At 40.6% G+C, this 15,372-nt stretch overlaps 1 protein-coding gene across 1 annotated transcript in view; it reads left to right on the top strand.

Moving 5' to 3' along the window:
* Positions 1-1,704: 1,704 nt before the first annotated feature.
* Positions 1,705-15,372, top strand: part of DDR2 (discoidin domain receptor tyrosine kinase 2) — a 1,312,077-nt gene continuing 1,298,409 nt past the window's right edge. Inside the window, exon 1 of the mRNA XM_044301410.1 lies at positions 1,705-2,044. The gene's annotated coding sequence lies outside the window, so the exon portion shown is untranslated. The remainder of the gene's footprint in view (positions 2,045-15,372) is intronic.

Below are 15,372 nucleotides of genomic sequence, written 5' to 3'. Positions count from 1 at the left end.
CTGAGCTTGCCCTTTAAGCCTTGGAGGTGCTGGCCTGCCCTGACCTATTGAAGTGAATGGGTCAGCATCCGTGATGTGGAATGCACACAGAACGGTGCCCGTGTATTGCAGATCCGCAAATACGGTCCGCAATATGGCAACGTGCAGCACACGAGCCCTAAAACTGCTTTTGTTGACTATAGCAACCAATCACAGTACAGCTTCCATTTCACAAGAGCACTATATGAAATTGCTGTTATTGGTTGTTATGGACAAAACTGAGTTTTACTTTTAAACTGTTTCATAAATCTTTCCAATTGAGTTTTATATTGCAATAATGAATTTAATGTAACAAAATGCAAAAATAAAACTAAGGCCTCTTTTTCACAAGAGCGTGGCGTGTGAGGGCCCGATAAGATGCGGGTGCGTTGCGGCAAAATGCGCGATTTTTCTGCACAAGTGCAAAGTGTTTGAATGCGTTTTGCACGCGCGTGAGTATAATCTCCATGTTTGGTACCCAGACCCAAACCCGGACATGGTTATAAGGGAAAAGAATAGCATTCTTAATACAGAATGCAAAGTAAATTTAAGGATGGAGGGGTTAAAAAAAAAAAGTTAACTTATCTGCTCCATAGCTGCTGGTCTCTGTTCTATCTTCAGGACCTGGCAAAAGACCTGTGATGACGTCACTGTGCTCATCACATGGTCCAATCACATGGTTCACCACAGGTCCTTAGCCGGCAGCTCAACATTACAGAAGAAGACAGAGATCCGCAAAAACGCAATCAAGTGGACTCGGTGAGTTAATTTTTGATATTTTTAACCCCGCCATCACTATTTTACTTTGCATTCTGTTTTCAGAATGCTATTATTTTCCCTTATAACCATGTTATAAGGGAAAATAATACAGATCGGGTCCCCAGCCCGATCGTCACCTAGAAACCATGCCTGAAAATCGCATTGCATCCGCACTTGCTTTCAGATGCTTGCGATTTTCACAAGGCCCCATTCACTTCTATGGTGCCTGCGTTGCGTGAAAAACGCTGAATATAGAGCATGCTGCGATTTTCACGCAACGCACAAGTGATGCATGAAAATCACAGCTCATGTGCACAGCCCAATAGAAATGAATGGGTCTGGATTCAGTTCACCTCACGCATTGCACCCACGCGGAATACTCGCCCGTGTGAAAGGGGTCTAAAATGCTCTGAAAAAAACAAGGAAAAAATGTCATTTTTCTATAAAATGTTGTGCATGCAAACACTGTTAATGACACATTCACACTAGATTTTGTTGTATGGTGATTGCCTTTCTGACATCACACACTAAAATATGGACCAGCAAAATAAAGAAAAGTCTATAAAGTATAAAACATTTTATTTCCAGCTCTGCTAAATGTCCTTGTACAAAAATTACAAATATATATATATTTTTTAATTCAGTGAAATTTAAATATCTAAACAAATAAATATCTACTACACAGTATTATTATGCTATTTTCCTGAAAACATTTCTTCAGCAGACTTTCATAAGTTTTCATAAAAGTTTTTTTTTTTCCAGTTGTAAACTGTTTTGGGGTCAGGGAAAATAAATCTGACAGAAGGCAGTGTTATTGTGAGCTAAATTTTCTTTCCGTAATTGAAACCAAATGTTTTACAGGTTGCATGCTGGGATCTCTGGCAGCTTCTATGCCATACACAGAAACTTTCTCAAAGACGTCTCACATCAGGCACATTACTGAACCTCCCTGTAAACATTTCCTTTGGAAACGGACGATTCTCTCTCCTTCAGCTCAGAATTTTGTTTTATAGATATACGTAGTTATGATTTTTTTTCAGTGATTTATACTAGCATTTCTAATCCTATAATGGAACTATAATACTTTCAGTTTTTTTGGGCTGTTTGTTTGATAATCATTATCTTACAAAGAGAAGTTCACAGTTACTTGGAGCAAAACATACAAGAAATTATTGAGAGAATGAGGGACTGCTGCAGTTAAGTGCTAAGCCTTCCGAATCTCTGAAATCACAGGTCTCCATCTTGCAGAAACGTGATTATCAAGAAGGTGAGTTAGCTTTTATAATGTTGTGTTGCGTTGCTTATACTTTTATTAATCCACACCCTCTGTGGAGCCTGTGCTTGGTCTAGTCTGGTTGATTAATATAATTTTATGGGTGAATACTGGAAGCTCTGCAATATTTTTTGGGCAAGATAATATTAACAGTTTGGCATGGTGTTGCCGGCTCCTCTTGTAGAAATGGAGATTAAACAAGCAAACCAACAGAGAACTGCAGTGCATAAAATAAATATATATGGATTTATTTCAGAGCTTTTATATCTTAAAAAATAGCTATAATAGCCAAATAAGTGTTAATATTTTATATATTTCATTATGCTACTGGGTGATACAAACCAATTTTTTAAACAGTTTTAAAAAAATTATACAATTTTAGTTCAATAGTTATTTGTAATTTAATAAAAACAAACTCTAAGCTTTGAGAGAACTAAGAGAAAATATTAGGAGAAATATTTTTAATGTTACGAATGTGGAATTATTAGAAATGTTATAGTTGTGATGTTGACCCTTTAACTACCGGAGGTTTTTACATTTTTGCGTTTTCATTTTTCTTCCCTATTCCTTGAGCCATAACTCTTTTTATATTTTATATTTCCGTTCACATAGTTGTGTAAGGGCTTATTTTTTGGTAAAGAAAATAAAAAAAAATCCTCCACAGTTTTACGGGTTTTGTTCCCACAGCGTTTCATTTGCGGCAAAACTTACTCATGTCCTTCATTTTATGGGTTAGTCTGATTACAACTATACCACATATGTATGTTTTTTTTTATTTCTAAATAGCGTAAAAAATGTATTTAAACTTTGATAATTTTTTGTAAAAATTTTTACATCACCATATTCTGACCCCGATAACTTTTTTATACTTCTGTCTACTGAGCTGTTTAGGTGCTCATTTTTGGCGGGACAATCCATAGTTTTTATTGATACCATTACATGTACGACGCTGGTAGCGAAAGGGTTAAAAGGGAAAAATAATGTAAATATGACGTATTTTTTTATGTTAAAAGAGCAAAAACAATTATGGAAGATTGATAAAATGAAGGAAGGTAAAAGCTACATTCACATGAAAGGGGAAAATTGCTGTGTGATGTTGGTTTAAGTAACGGCTATCACACAGCCATTTTTAGAATAAATTGAAGTCACCGGGGCTATTCACATTCCCATTTTTTAAGCGGCCAATAAACAATGGCTGTCAAAATATATGACATGTCCAATTTTTGCCATTTTAATGACTAGATAGACCCCATTGAACAGTCATTTTGCAGGAGTGAACCCATCCGTTAAATACAGGTACAAAGGGATTTTCATGGGTTAAGATTAAAAAAAAAAAAAATTTCATCCACTTGAACTCGCAGGAAAACTCGCTACCTGACTGGATGCAGCAAAATGGGACCTGCGCTACAAACATGATGAGACCATCAAACTGGGAGCGTTAGTCCTGCTGTCTCTAGTGAAGGTGACACTCACTCTTCAGCAAAGGACCTGTGCTCTCAGTATGATTACATCATCATCCACAGAGCACAGGTCCTATCCTGCTGCATTTAGCGAGCGGATAGAGTCCTCACATGTTCAGGTGAATGATTTAATTTAATTTTTTTGCACAAGAAGAATGGGTTCCAAAATAAATGGTTACAAGTAATCTCTGCCCTGTTGCTTTACCCATTTCCTCAGAACACAAATTACTTGTACACTAGTTAGCAAAGTTCCTGTCATAATAAACAGAACAATAAAATACTTAACCCACAAGATACTGTAGATGTTGTTACCACTAGTGATGAGCGAGCATGCTCGGCCGAATACTTGTTCGGCTCAAGCATTGCTATGCTTGGCACATGGAGGTACTTGGTCGAGTACCACATGTGCTCGAGCGCCATGCTCGAGTCTCCTCCTCGCACGTTTTGCAGCTGCTAAGCAGCCAATAAACGTGCAGGTAAGTATTGCCATCACTGTAATAACAGTAGCCATGTTGGCTGCTGGCATCACAGTGATTGGCTGGCCGGAACATGTCATCAGGTGCTATATAGCACCCGATGACGTGGGTTCGGCTAATTGCGCGTTAGGGAGAGCTTTGCTTAGGAATGGACAGATAGTGTAGGGAGTATGTGATCGTATTTTATTCAAGTGAATAACGTTTCAAAGACCCAAAAGTCCTTTTAAGGACTATTGTGTGTGGTTGGCAGAAATTTATTTTAGCAAAGTAGTACTATATAGAGGGTGTCTGCAGTGACTTGTGACCTCTGTGCAATACCTTCTGTGTGTCAGGGGCAGAGCTAGGGAAAACATTTGAATACAGAAAGCACATTTTTTTTCCCCATAATTTATCCACATTTTTGCTGTCAACGGTGCAATCCGTGAATTGTGTGATCTGCGCGTCAATACATTTTGTGGTTGTCAGGGCCAGATACAGGGAAAAATTTGAATTCAGAAAACACTTTTTTTCCCTATAATCTATACATATTTTTGCTGTCAACAGTGCAATCTGTGGATTGTCTGATCTGCGCTGCAATACCTTGTGTGGTTGTCAGGGCCAGACATAGTGAAAAAATTTGAATATAGAGCCAGATATAGGGAAAAAAACTGCACCGCTGAACGGAAAATAGGCCCTTATTTTTTTTCACTTATACACTCCACAAAAGGCTTTAGAACATATAACTGCACCACTAAACGGAAAATATATTTTTCTTTTTTCCACTTGTACACTTCACAATAGGCTTTAGAATATATAACTGCACCGCTGAACGACAAATATTATTCTTTTTTCCACTCATACACTCCACAAAAGACTTTAGAACAGGGGTCTCAGACTCAATTTACCTGGGGGCCGCAGGAGGCAGAGTCTGGGTGAGGCTGGGCCGCATAAGGGATTTCACACAAAAAAATTTCCTCAAATGTCATTATTAACAGTTTTAATTATTTCTTCTGAACATGAAGTGTCCTGAACATGAATAGAACATTGAGTGAAGATCATGAACAGTTCTTCTGAACATGGCATCTTTTGCCTACTCCTTGGTGCCAGAGACTTGACAGTGCTTCTTCTCACAAATCTGAACCACATTTGGCTTTAGAGAGGAAGCAGTTGAGACCCTCAGTATGGCTTGAAGATGATCATCATTAAGTCTAGACTTGTACTTTGACTTATTGAAGTTCAAGGTGGAGAATAACTTTTCACACAAATATGTGCTCCCCAAAAGGCACATCAAGCAAGGTCTGCTTGAACATTCGGGAAAGCTCAGGGAAGCTGGGGGGCAATTCTCAAAAAAATTGCCCATGCATGTCTACTTTTCCACTCATCTCCCTGAACTTGGCTTTGAGATCAGAGTTGCATTGCAGGTCAATGAGCTCAATTTGAAGCACAGTAGGCGCATCTTGCACATCAAAGGAAAAGGGGTCCACAAAAATTTTGAAAGTGGCTCTGTGCGTTTTGAAGTCTGCAAATCTGTGATCAAATTCCTTCTCTAGCTTAAAAATAGCATCAACATAGTTCTCACCACTTAGTGGTATGCCTGCATCCACAAGTGCCTTGCATGCTGGGAAATGGCAGCGCCCTCTGGCTCCCTCCATCCTCCATCTTGTCACATTTCTCCCCCCAATCCATGTTATCATATTTCTCCCCCTCCATGCCGTGTTGTCACTCACATCACACTCGCTACCCTAACATAACACAACCTGACCTGTCCTGACTCTCCTACCGGCTGCCTGCAGTAAGTCAGATGATTATTTTTTTCATTCATTTTTGCGCAGGCCGGCCGTTGGTGCGGGCCACAAAATATTGTACTGAGGGCCGCAAATGGCCCGCGGGCCGTGAGTTTGAGACCCCTGCTTTAGAACATATAACTCCACCACTGAACGGCAAATAGGCCCTTGTTTTTTTCCACTTATACATGACACAAAAGGCTTTAGAACATATAACTGCACCGCTCAACGGCAAATATATTTTCTTTTTTCCACTTACAGCCAGGTCCATAAATATTAGGACACGGGCAAATTGCAAAATCAGAATAGCATACTCATTACTCACAAGACATAAATCATTTTGTGGAATTTGAGTACCTAACATAAAAGCCTACCATATAGCAATACAAGTTGAAATAATATCAAAATGGAAAAATAAATTAAACACTAACTGGGCCCAGATAGAAAGTCACCTGGTCTCACCTACCACCCTCAAAGCTCTCACCTTTGAACTCACAAAGATTTTACCTCAGCTCAAGAGGGTCTCTCCACTAACATACTCCACTGTAGTGTGTTGGAGGGACTTTCATATCAGAGCGGACGGGGAACCATTATTTACATGTAAAGTGCCTATCCAGTATTTAAACATCTACATCTATACAAGATTTAGATATTTCAGGCTGGATACAGAAAGGCATCACGTTACTCTGCCACTTAATTTCCAATGAAACAATACTCACCTTTGAACAGCTTAGGAACACCTATTCTATACCAAATACAGAATTTTTAAAATATCTGAGCATAAGACATTTCCTAGTTGACAAATATGAAGGAATTGAGACGGGACACGCATAGTTGTTGCCAATACTTCAAACCACCACCAAAATAATGAGATATGCGTATGGATTGATTGATTCCCATAATGCGTTCAGGAAAACCAGACCAATCTTGCACTGGGAAAAGGACTTGGAATGCTCCTTTGACGCACAGCAATGGACATCTGCATTGCATGTAATAAATTTAGCCTGCAAATGTAGTACACACTACGAGGCAGCAATGAAAACTCTATTAAAGTGGTATATAACCCCTGATCGACTACATAAAATATATCATACGACATTACCAATGTGCTGGAGACAATGTGGCCAGAGGGGAACTCTGCTCCACATTCTGTGGTCTTGTCCTTTCCTGACGGCATATTGGGATGACGTCTTCCAAATGCTCACTTCCATTTTGGGACTCACGCTGCATAAAACAGCAAACAGAGCCATACTCTATTTGGATCTGGATATAGTCCCAAGGATAGACAAAATTACAAACCGGATTCCCAAAAAGTTGGGACACTATACAAATCGTGAATAATATTTTATTCAGAATAGAACATAAATCACAGAACAAAAGTTTAAACTGAGAAAATGTGCCATTTTAAGGGAAAAATATGTTGAATCAGAATTTCATGGTGTCAACAAATCCCCAAAAAGTTGGGACAAGGCCATTTTCACCACTGTGTGGCATATCCCCTTCTTCTTACAACACTCAACAGACGGCTGGGGACCGAGGAGACCAGTTTCTCAAGTTTAGAAATAGGAATGCTCTCCCATTCTTGTCTAATACAGGCCTCTAACTGTTCAATCGTCTTGGGCCTTCTTTGTTGCACCGTCCTCTTTATGATGCGCCAAATGTTCTCTATAGGTGAAAGATCTGGACTGCAGACTGGCCATTTTAGTACCCGGATCCTTCTCCTACGCAGCCATGATGTTGTGATTGATCCAGAATGTGGTCTTGCATTATCTTGTTGAAAAATGCAGGGTCTTCCCTGAAAGAGATGACATCTGGATGGGAGCATATGTTGTTCTAGAACCTGAATATATTTTTCTGCATTGATGGTGCCTTTCCAGACATGCAAGCTGCCCATGCCACACGCACTCATGCAACCTGCAACCCCATACCATCAGAGATGCAGGCTTCTGAACTAAGCGTTGATAACAACTTGGGTTGTCCTTGTCCTTTTTGGTCCGGATGACATGGCGTCCCAGATTTCCAAAAAGAACTTCGAATTGTGACTCGTCTGACCACAGAACAGTCTTCCATTTTGCCACACTCCATTTTAAATGATCCCTGGCCCAGTGAAAACGCCTGAGCTTGTGTATCTTGCTTAGAAATTGCTTCTTCTTTGCACTGTAGAGTTTCAGCTGGCAACGGCAGATGGCACAGTGGATTGTGTTCACTGACAATGGTTTCCTTTACAGTAGCATTCCTGTTTGTGGTGCAGTGTCGTTTAAGGGCCTGGAGATCACGGGCATCCAGTATGGTTTTACGGCCTTGACCCTTACGCACAGAGATTGTTCCAGATTCTCTGAATCTTCGGATGATGTTATGCACAGATGATGATGATAGATGCAAAGTCTTTGCAATTTTTCGCTGGGTAACACCTTTCTGATATTGCTCCACTATCTTTCTGCGCAACATTGTGGGAATTGGTGATCCTCTACCCATCTTGGCTTCTGAGAGACACTGCCACTCTGAGAAGCTCTTTTTATACCCAATCATGTTGCCAAATGACCTAATTAGTGTTTATTGGTCTTCCAGCTCTTTGTTATGCTCAAATTTACTTTTTCCAGCCTCTTATTGCTACTTGTCCCAACTTTTTGGGGATTTGTTGACACCGTGAAAATTTGAATCAACGTATTTTTCCTTTAAAATGATACATTTACTCGGATTAAACTTTTGCCATCTCCACATCATTGCATTCAGTTTTTATTCACAATTTGTTTATTGTCCCAACTTTTTTGGAATCCGGTTTGTAACTGTTATTTAATGTTAGATAATGTTATATGTTATACAGCCTTACCACTGTTTCTACTGAAAAAAAAAAAAAAAAAGTACAGGTTTTGTATGTCAATCCAACATTCAGAATGGTGCCAGGTAGACAGCATCTGAGCAGATGCCCTGCTGCTTGTAAACTATGACACATTAATACTGGATGTACGTTTAATAGACTTTTATGCAATATGTACAATTACAGTGGCTGCATCCACACGTTATATTTTCCTTTCATCTAAGAAATTATATAAAAATTATTGAACTTAAAGCCTTTTGTGGAGTATATAAGTGGAAAAAAGAAAAATATATTTGCTGTTCAGCAGTATAGTTATGTGTTCTAAAGCCTCTTGTGCTGTGTATAAGTGAAAAAAATAAGGGCCAATTTCCATTCAGCTGTGCAGTTACAAGTTCTAAAAAATTTTGTGTTGTGTATAAATGGAAAAAAATAAGGGACTTTTTACTGTTAAGCTATGCAGTTATATGATCTAAAGCCCTTATATTTTCTTTTCATCTAAGAAATTATATAACAATTATTGAACTTAAAGCCTTTTGTGGAGTGTATAAGTGGGAAAAAGAAAAATATTTTGCCGTTCAGCGGTGCATGTATATGTTCTAATGCCTTTTTGTGGAGTTTATAAGTGGAAAAAAGAAAAATATATTTGCCATTCAGCAGTGCAGTTATATATTCCAAAGCCTTTTGTGTTGTGCATAAGCGGAAGAAAACATAAGGGCCTATTTGTCGTTCAGCGGTGCAGTTACAGTGCTGCCCATAATTATTCATACCCCTGGCAAATGTTGACTTAAAGTTACTTTTACTCAACCAGCAAGTACTTTTTCTTGACAGGAAATGACATAGGTGTCTCCCAAAAGATAATAAGATGATGTACAAGAAGCATTATTGTGGAAAAGAAAAATTTCTTAGCTTTTATTTACATTTGAGCAAAAAGTGTCCAGTCCAAAATTATTCATACCCTTTTCAATAATCAATAGAAAAGCCTTTATTGGCTATTACAGTTATCAAACGCTTCCTATAATTGCAGACCAGCTTTTTGCATGTCTCCACAGGTATTTTTGCCCATTCATTTTTAGCAATGAGCTACAAATCTTTCAGGTTGGAGGGTCTTATTGCCATCACCCTGATCTTTAGCTCCCTTCACATATTCTCAATCGGATTTAAGTCTGGACTCTGGCTGGGCCACTCCAAAACGTTAATGTTGTTGTTTGCTAACCATTTCTTCATCATTTTTGCTGTGTCTTTTGGGTCATTGTCATACTGAAATGTCCACTGGTGCTCAAGGCCAAGTTTCTCTGCAGACTCCCTGATGTTGTCATTGAGAATCCTCATGTATTGCTCTTTTTTCATGGTGCCGTTTACTGTGATTAGGATCCCTGGTCCATTGGCTAAAAAAAAAAAAAAAAAGCATTAGGTTCCCACCACCATGTTTGACAGTGGGGAGGGTGTTCTTTGGGTTGAAGGCTTCTCTTTTTTTACGCCAAATTAAAGAAACATCATTGTGACCAAACAATTACATTTTTGTTTCATCTGACCATAACATAGAAGACCAAAAGTCTTCTTCTTTGTCCATGAGATTTTGCAAAGGTTAAGCGAGCTTTTGTGTGCCTTATCTGGAGAAGAGGAACCCAGCAGTGTGCAGTGTCCGTTGGATTGTCTGCCTTGAGACATTGCCACCAGAAGAGTCCAGATTCACCAGGATGGCCTTGGTGGTGATCCTTGGATTCTTTTTCACCTCTCTAACTATCCTCCTGGCCAGCATAGGTGTCACTTTTGGCTTCCGACCACGTCCTCTGAGATTTTTAACAGTGTGGAACATCTTGTATTTTTTGCTCAAATGTAAATAAAAGCTGAGAATATTTTTTTTCCCGCAATAATGCCTCTTGTACATTGTCTTATTATCTTTTGGGAGGCACCTATGTAATTTCCCGTCAAAGAATTACTTGCTGGTTGAATAAAAGTAACTTTAAGTCAAAATTTTACAGGGTCATGAATAATTATGGGCAGCACTGTATATGTTCTAAAGCCTTTTGTGGAGTGTATAAGTGGAAAAAATAAAAATATATTTCCTTTTAGCAGTGCAGTTATATGTTCTAAAGCTTTTTGTGTTGTGTATAAGTGGAAAAACATAAGGGACTATGCGCCAATCAGCGATGCAGTTCTATGATCTAAAGCACTTCTGTGGGAGTGTACAAGCGGAAAAAAGAAATATATATTTGCCGTTCAGTGGTGCAGTTATATGTTCTAAAGCCCTTTTGTTGAGTATATAAGTGGAATAAAGAAAAATATATTTTCCATTAAGCGGTGGAAAAAAAATTAAGTGCCTATTTGCCATTCAGCGGTGCAATTATATGTTGTAAAACCTTTTGTGGGGTGGCAAAGTGGAAAAAATAAAAATATATTTGCCGTTCAGCCGTGCAGTTAGATGTTCTAAAGTAGAGTTGAGCAGAAACCTGGATGTTTGGGTTCAACGGGTTTGGCCGAACGTCACAAAAAAGTTCGAGTTCGAGACCCGAACTTGACCCCGAACCACATTGAAGTCAATGGGGACCCGAACTTTTGATCTCTAAAAATGTCATGGAAAGGGCTAGAGGGCTGCAAATGGCAGCAACATGTGGTTAAGAGCATGGCAAGTGCTCTGCAAACAAATGTGGATAGGGAAATGACTTAAAATAAAATATGTAAAAATAAAAAATTGTACTCTTGATCTAGGAGGACAAGGTCCATATGGAGCAGGAGGCAGTGGATGTGGCGGTGGAGGAGGAGGAGGTACCCTACAATGCTTTTTTGTTTTAAAATTTATTTTACATTTTTTAAATTAGGGTACACCCCAAAACATTGGGAAATATAACCTGTGATAAACCCCTCCAGTCGTACTAAACACACGTTCAGACAATACACTGGCTGCAAGGCAGGCCAGAACATCCAAGGCGAAAAAAGGGCAAGCTCAGGCCATGTGCCCAATTTGGAGACCCAGAAGTTGCAGGGGGCATACCAATCGGTAGACACATACTGCCCCACCATGTCGCATGTCCCTGTAATGTTCACGATCCAATTGGATATCTGCTCTATCAACTTTCGATGTTCTTTTCTGCGCCTACCATGCTAATCACGATTAGCGGCGAATCAGGGTTCCACGCCAGAGAGGGAGTGTGTGAAAGGGATAGCACATCCAAGGTGTAACGGTCATGTACACACACACACAGGGGGGAGGATAGTGACCACTGCACTCAACCCTCACCCCTGGCCCTGCCTACTTGCTACATGAGTCCTGATGACAGGGGACAACTGGACGGCAGTCTCTAACTTAGAATATGTGCAGGGAAGACAGACAAGACAAAATACGGAACGTGAATGGACCAGGTCAGAACCAAGAGAGCTACGCAGTACAGAGGGTTAAACAAAGAATGGTCAGAAAAAGCCGGGGTCAAATACCAGGAGAGTAGAGAAGTACCACAGGAGTCAGCAAAGAGTAGTCAGGTGGGAGCCGAGGTCAAAATACCAGGAGGGATGCACAGTACAGGAGGAGCAGGCAAAGGATCGTCAGGGAACAGGATCAGGTAAGTATTCAGGAGTCAAACAAATCGCCAGGAACCTAAAATTAACAGGCAACCTGTGGCCAGCAGGCTGCCTGTTAAATACTGACTAGCTGGGGTCATGTGAAGTGGCCAGCGTCACATGACCCGCAGCAGGAAGTACATCTGAGCACTGCTCGGTGCTCAGATCCCGCCTGGTTGCTGGGGGAACTGAGGACGTCCGTCCCGCCCCTTATCACCAAGAAACGGGACGCCGGCGGCGCTGAGGAGAGTGAGCGTCTCGTGACAGTATCCCCCCTTTTATGCGGGGTCACCGGACCCAAGACTTCAGGCAATTGCGTTTCAGGGTGTTCTAAATGAAATTTTTGAAAAAGTCTAGGAGCATGAACCTCCCTGGCGGGTACGCAAGATCTTTTTTCAGGTCCATACCCCTTCCAGTGAATCAGGTACTACAAGGAATTACACACTATCCTTACGTCCACTATTTTAGACACCACATACTCGACAGCATCTTTAACAAGTACCGGCAGAGGCAAGGCTTTTGATAGTACTACCGATTCAACATATTTCTTAAGTAGATATTTCTGGAACACATTATGAATGTAGAATGACTCGGGCAGCTCCAAACTAAACTAAACCGGGTTAATCACCTCCATGACCTTATATGGTTCAATAAAATGAGGAGCAGAGATTCTTGGATGATAACCATACCTTATCCCCAACCAGAAAATTCACCCCCCTTGAACATTTCCTATCGGCTCAAACTATGCATAGTTCAGAAGAGAGCCTATCCGACTCAGGGTTAGAGGAGGAGACGGATGACCCAGAATGAAAGCGGGGATGAAAATCATGGTTACAAAAAAATGGTGAAACCCCAGCAGAAGAATTAACACGGTTATTCAAAGCAAAATGAGCCAACGGAAGGAATTTGACCCATAATTGCTGGTCGTCAGCAACAATATAACCTCAAGAATTGTTCCACAGACTGATTAAGGCATTCAGTCTGCCCATTACTCTCAGGATGGTAGGCGGAAGAAAAAGACAATGAAATTTTACATCTTTGACAGAAGGCCATCCATAATCTGGACACAAACTGCACACCCCTGTCAGAAACAATATTTTCCGGGATACCATGTAAACAAACAATCTCTCTCACAAAAATAGACACCAGGGTTTTGACATTCAGAAGTTTAGACAGGGGAATGAAATGAACCATCTTGCTAAACCTATCAACCACTACCCAAACCACAATCTAACCCTCCGCCGGTGGTAGGTTTTCAAATGGCATTGCTGTTATCAGAGGCAGAGACACACAAAAAATGCCACACTGCTGAGCTTTGCAATGACGGCATTATGGTGGTGGCAACAGCATGCGTTGATTGGCGTGCTGTCTGGCTGACCCCGGGTGCCGATGCATGCTGTCTGAATGTGCCACTAGCTCCTTGCGACGACCTGCCCCTGCTTCCAACTAGTCTCCTTCTTCTCTCTGTCTCCCCTTTTGAACTTTCCCCCTCTTCTTCTTCTCTTCAAGCAGGCACCCACGTGGCATTCACGGACAAATCGTCATCATCAACTGCTTAACTTGTATCTGACACCTCAGCAAAGGAAGCAGCAGCGGGTACAACATCATCATTATCACACTGTTCGTCCATGTGTGTAATGCTGCCTGAATGAGACATATCCCTGCTATCTACAGCCTCTGGCAATAATGGTTGTGCATCACTAATTTCATCCAACTAATGTGTAAATAACTCCTCGGAGGGATCAAGTGAAGCGGCTGTGGTGGCTGTAGTGGTAGTTGAAGATTGGGTGTCCTGTTTAAGCCAGTCAACTATGAACTGTGGGCCAGATACTGACTGGCTTGAAACTGCGATTATATCACTCACTGGCTTGCAACTGCGATTATATCACAGATAAATAATAATTAGCAAGGTATTGGGATTTGAGAGTGACACCATGTAATGGTATGAGTGGTGGCCTAGCCAGTGGCCACAGTACAGTCTATGGGCCAGAAACTCACTGGCTTGCAACTGCGATTGTATCACAGAAAAATAATATATATATTTTTTTTATCTGCAAGGTATTGTCTGGGACACCCTGTATGAATGGTGTGCACACAGTACAGTCTGTCGGCCAGACAGTCACTCACTGGCTTGCAACTGCGATTATATCACAGATAAATAATACATTTAATTTATTTTATCTGCAAGGTATTGGGATTTGTGAGTGACACCCTGTAACGATATGAGTGGTGGCCTAGCCATTGGCCAAAGTACAGTCTGGGTGCCAAACATTCACTGGCTTGCAAATGTGATTATATCACAGATGAATAATACATTATGTTTTTTTTTTTATCTGCAAGGTATTGTCTGTGACACCCTGTATGAATGGTCTACACACAGTACAGTCTGTGGGCCAGACAGTCACTCACTGGCTTGCAACTGCTATTATATCACAGATAAATAATACATTTAATTTGTTTTCATCTGCAAGATATTGGGATTTGAGAGTGACACCCTGTAACGGCATGAGTGGTGCCCTAGCAATTGGCCACAGTACAGTCTGTGGTTCAGACACTCAATGGCTTGCACCTGCGATTATATCACAGATAAATAATAAATTGAAGTTTTTTTTATCTGCAAGGTATTGTCTGTGACACCCTGTATGAATGGTGTGCACACAGTACAGTCTGTGGGTCAGAGAGTCACTCACTGGCTTGCAACTGCGATTATAGCACAGATAAATAATAAATTGAATAGTTTTTTATCTGCAAGGTATTGGGATTTGAGAGTGACACCATGTAACGGTATGAGTGGTGGCCTAGCCAGTGGCCACAGTACAGTCGGTGGGCCAGACACTCACTGGCTTGCAACTGCGATTATATCACAGATAAATAATACATTGATTTTTTTTATCTGCAAGGTATTGGGATTTGTGAGTGACACCCTGTAATGATATGAGTGGTGGCCTAGCCAGTGGCCACAGTACAGTCTGTGGGCCAGACACTCTGACACCCTGTAACGGTATGAGTGGTGGCCTAGCCAGGGGCCACAGTACAGTCTGTGGGCCAGACACTCACTGGCTTGCAACTACGATTATATCACAGATAAATAATACATTGAATTTTTTTTTATCTGCAAGGTATTGTCTGTGACACCCTGAATAAATGGTGTGCACACAGTACAGTCTGTGGGCCAGACAGTCACTTACTGGCTTGCAACTGCGATTATATCACAGATAAATAATACATTTTTTATTTTTTTTTATCTGCA

The sequence above is a fragment of the Bufo gargarizans genome, chromosome 7, assembly GCF_014858855.1.
Source record: "Bufo gargarizans isolate SCDJY-AF-19 chromosome 7, ASM1485885v1, whole genome shotgun sequence".
Classification (NCBI taxonomy): Eukaryota; Metazoa; Chordata; class Amphibia; order Anura; family Bufonidae; genus Bufo; species Bufo gargarizans.
Note: the sequence above shows the minus strand (reverse complement) of the source record. Positions and strands in the feature narration are given on the sequence as shown.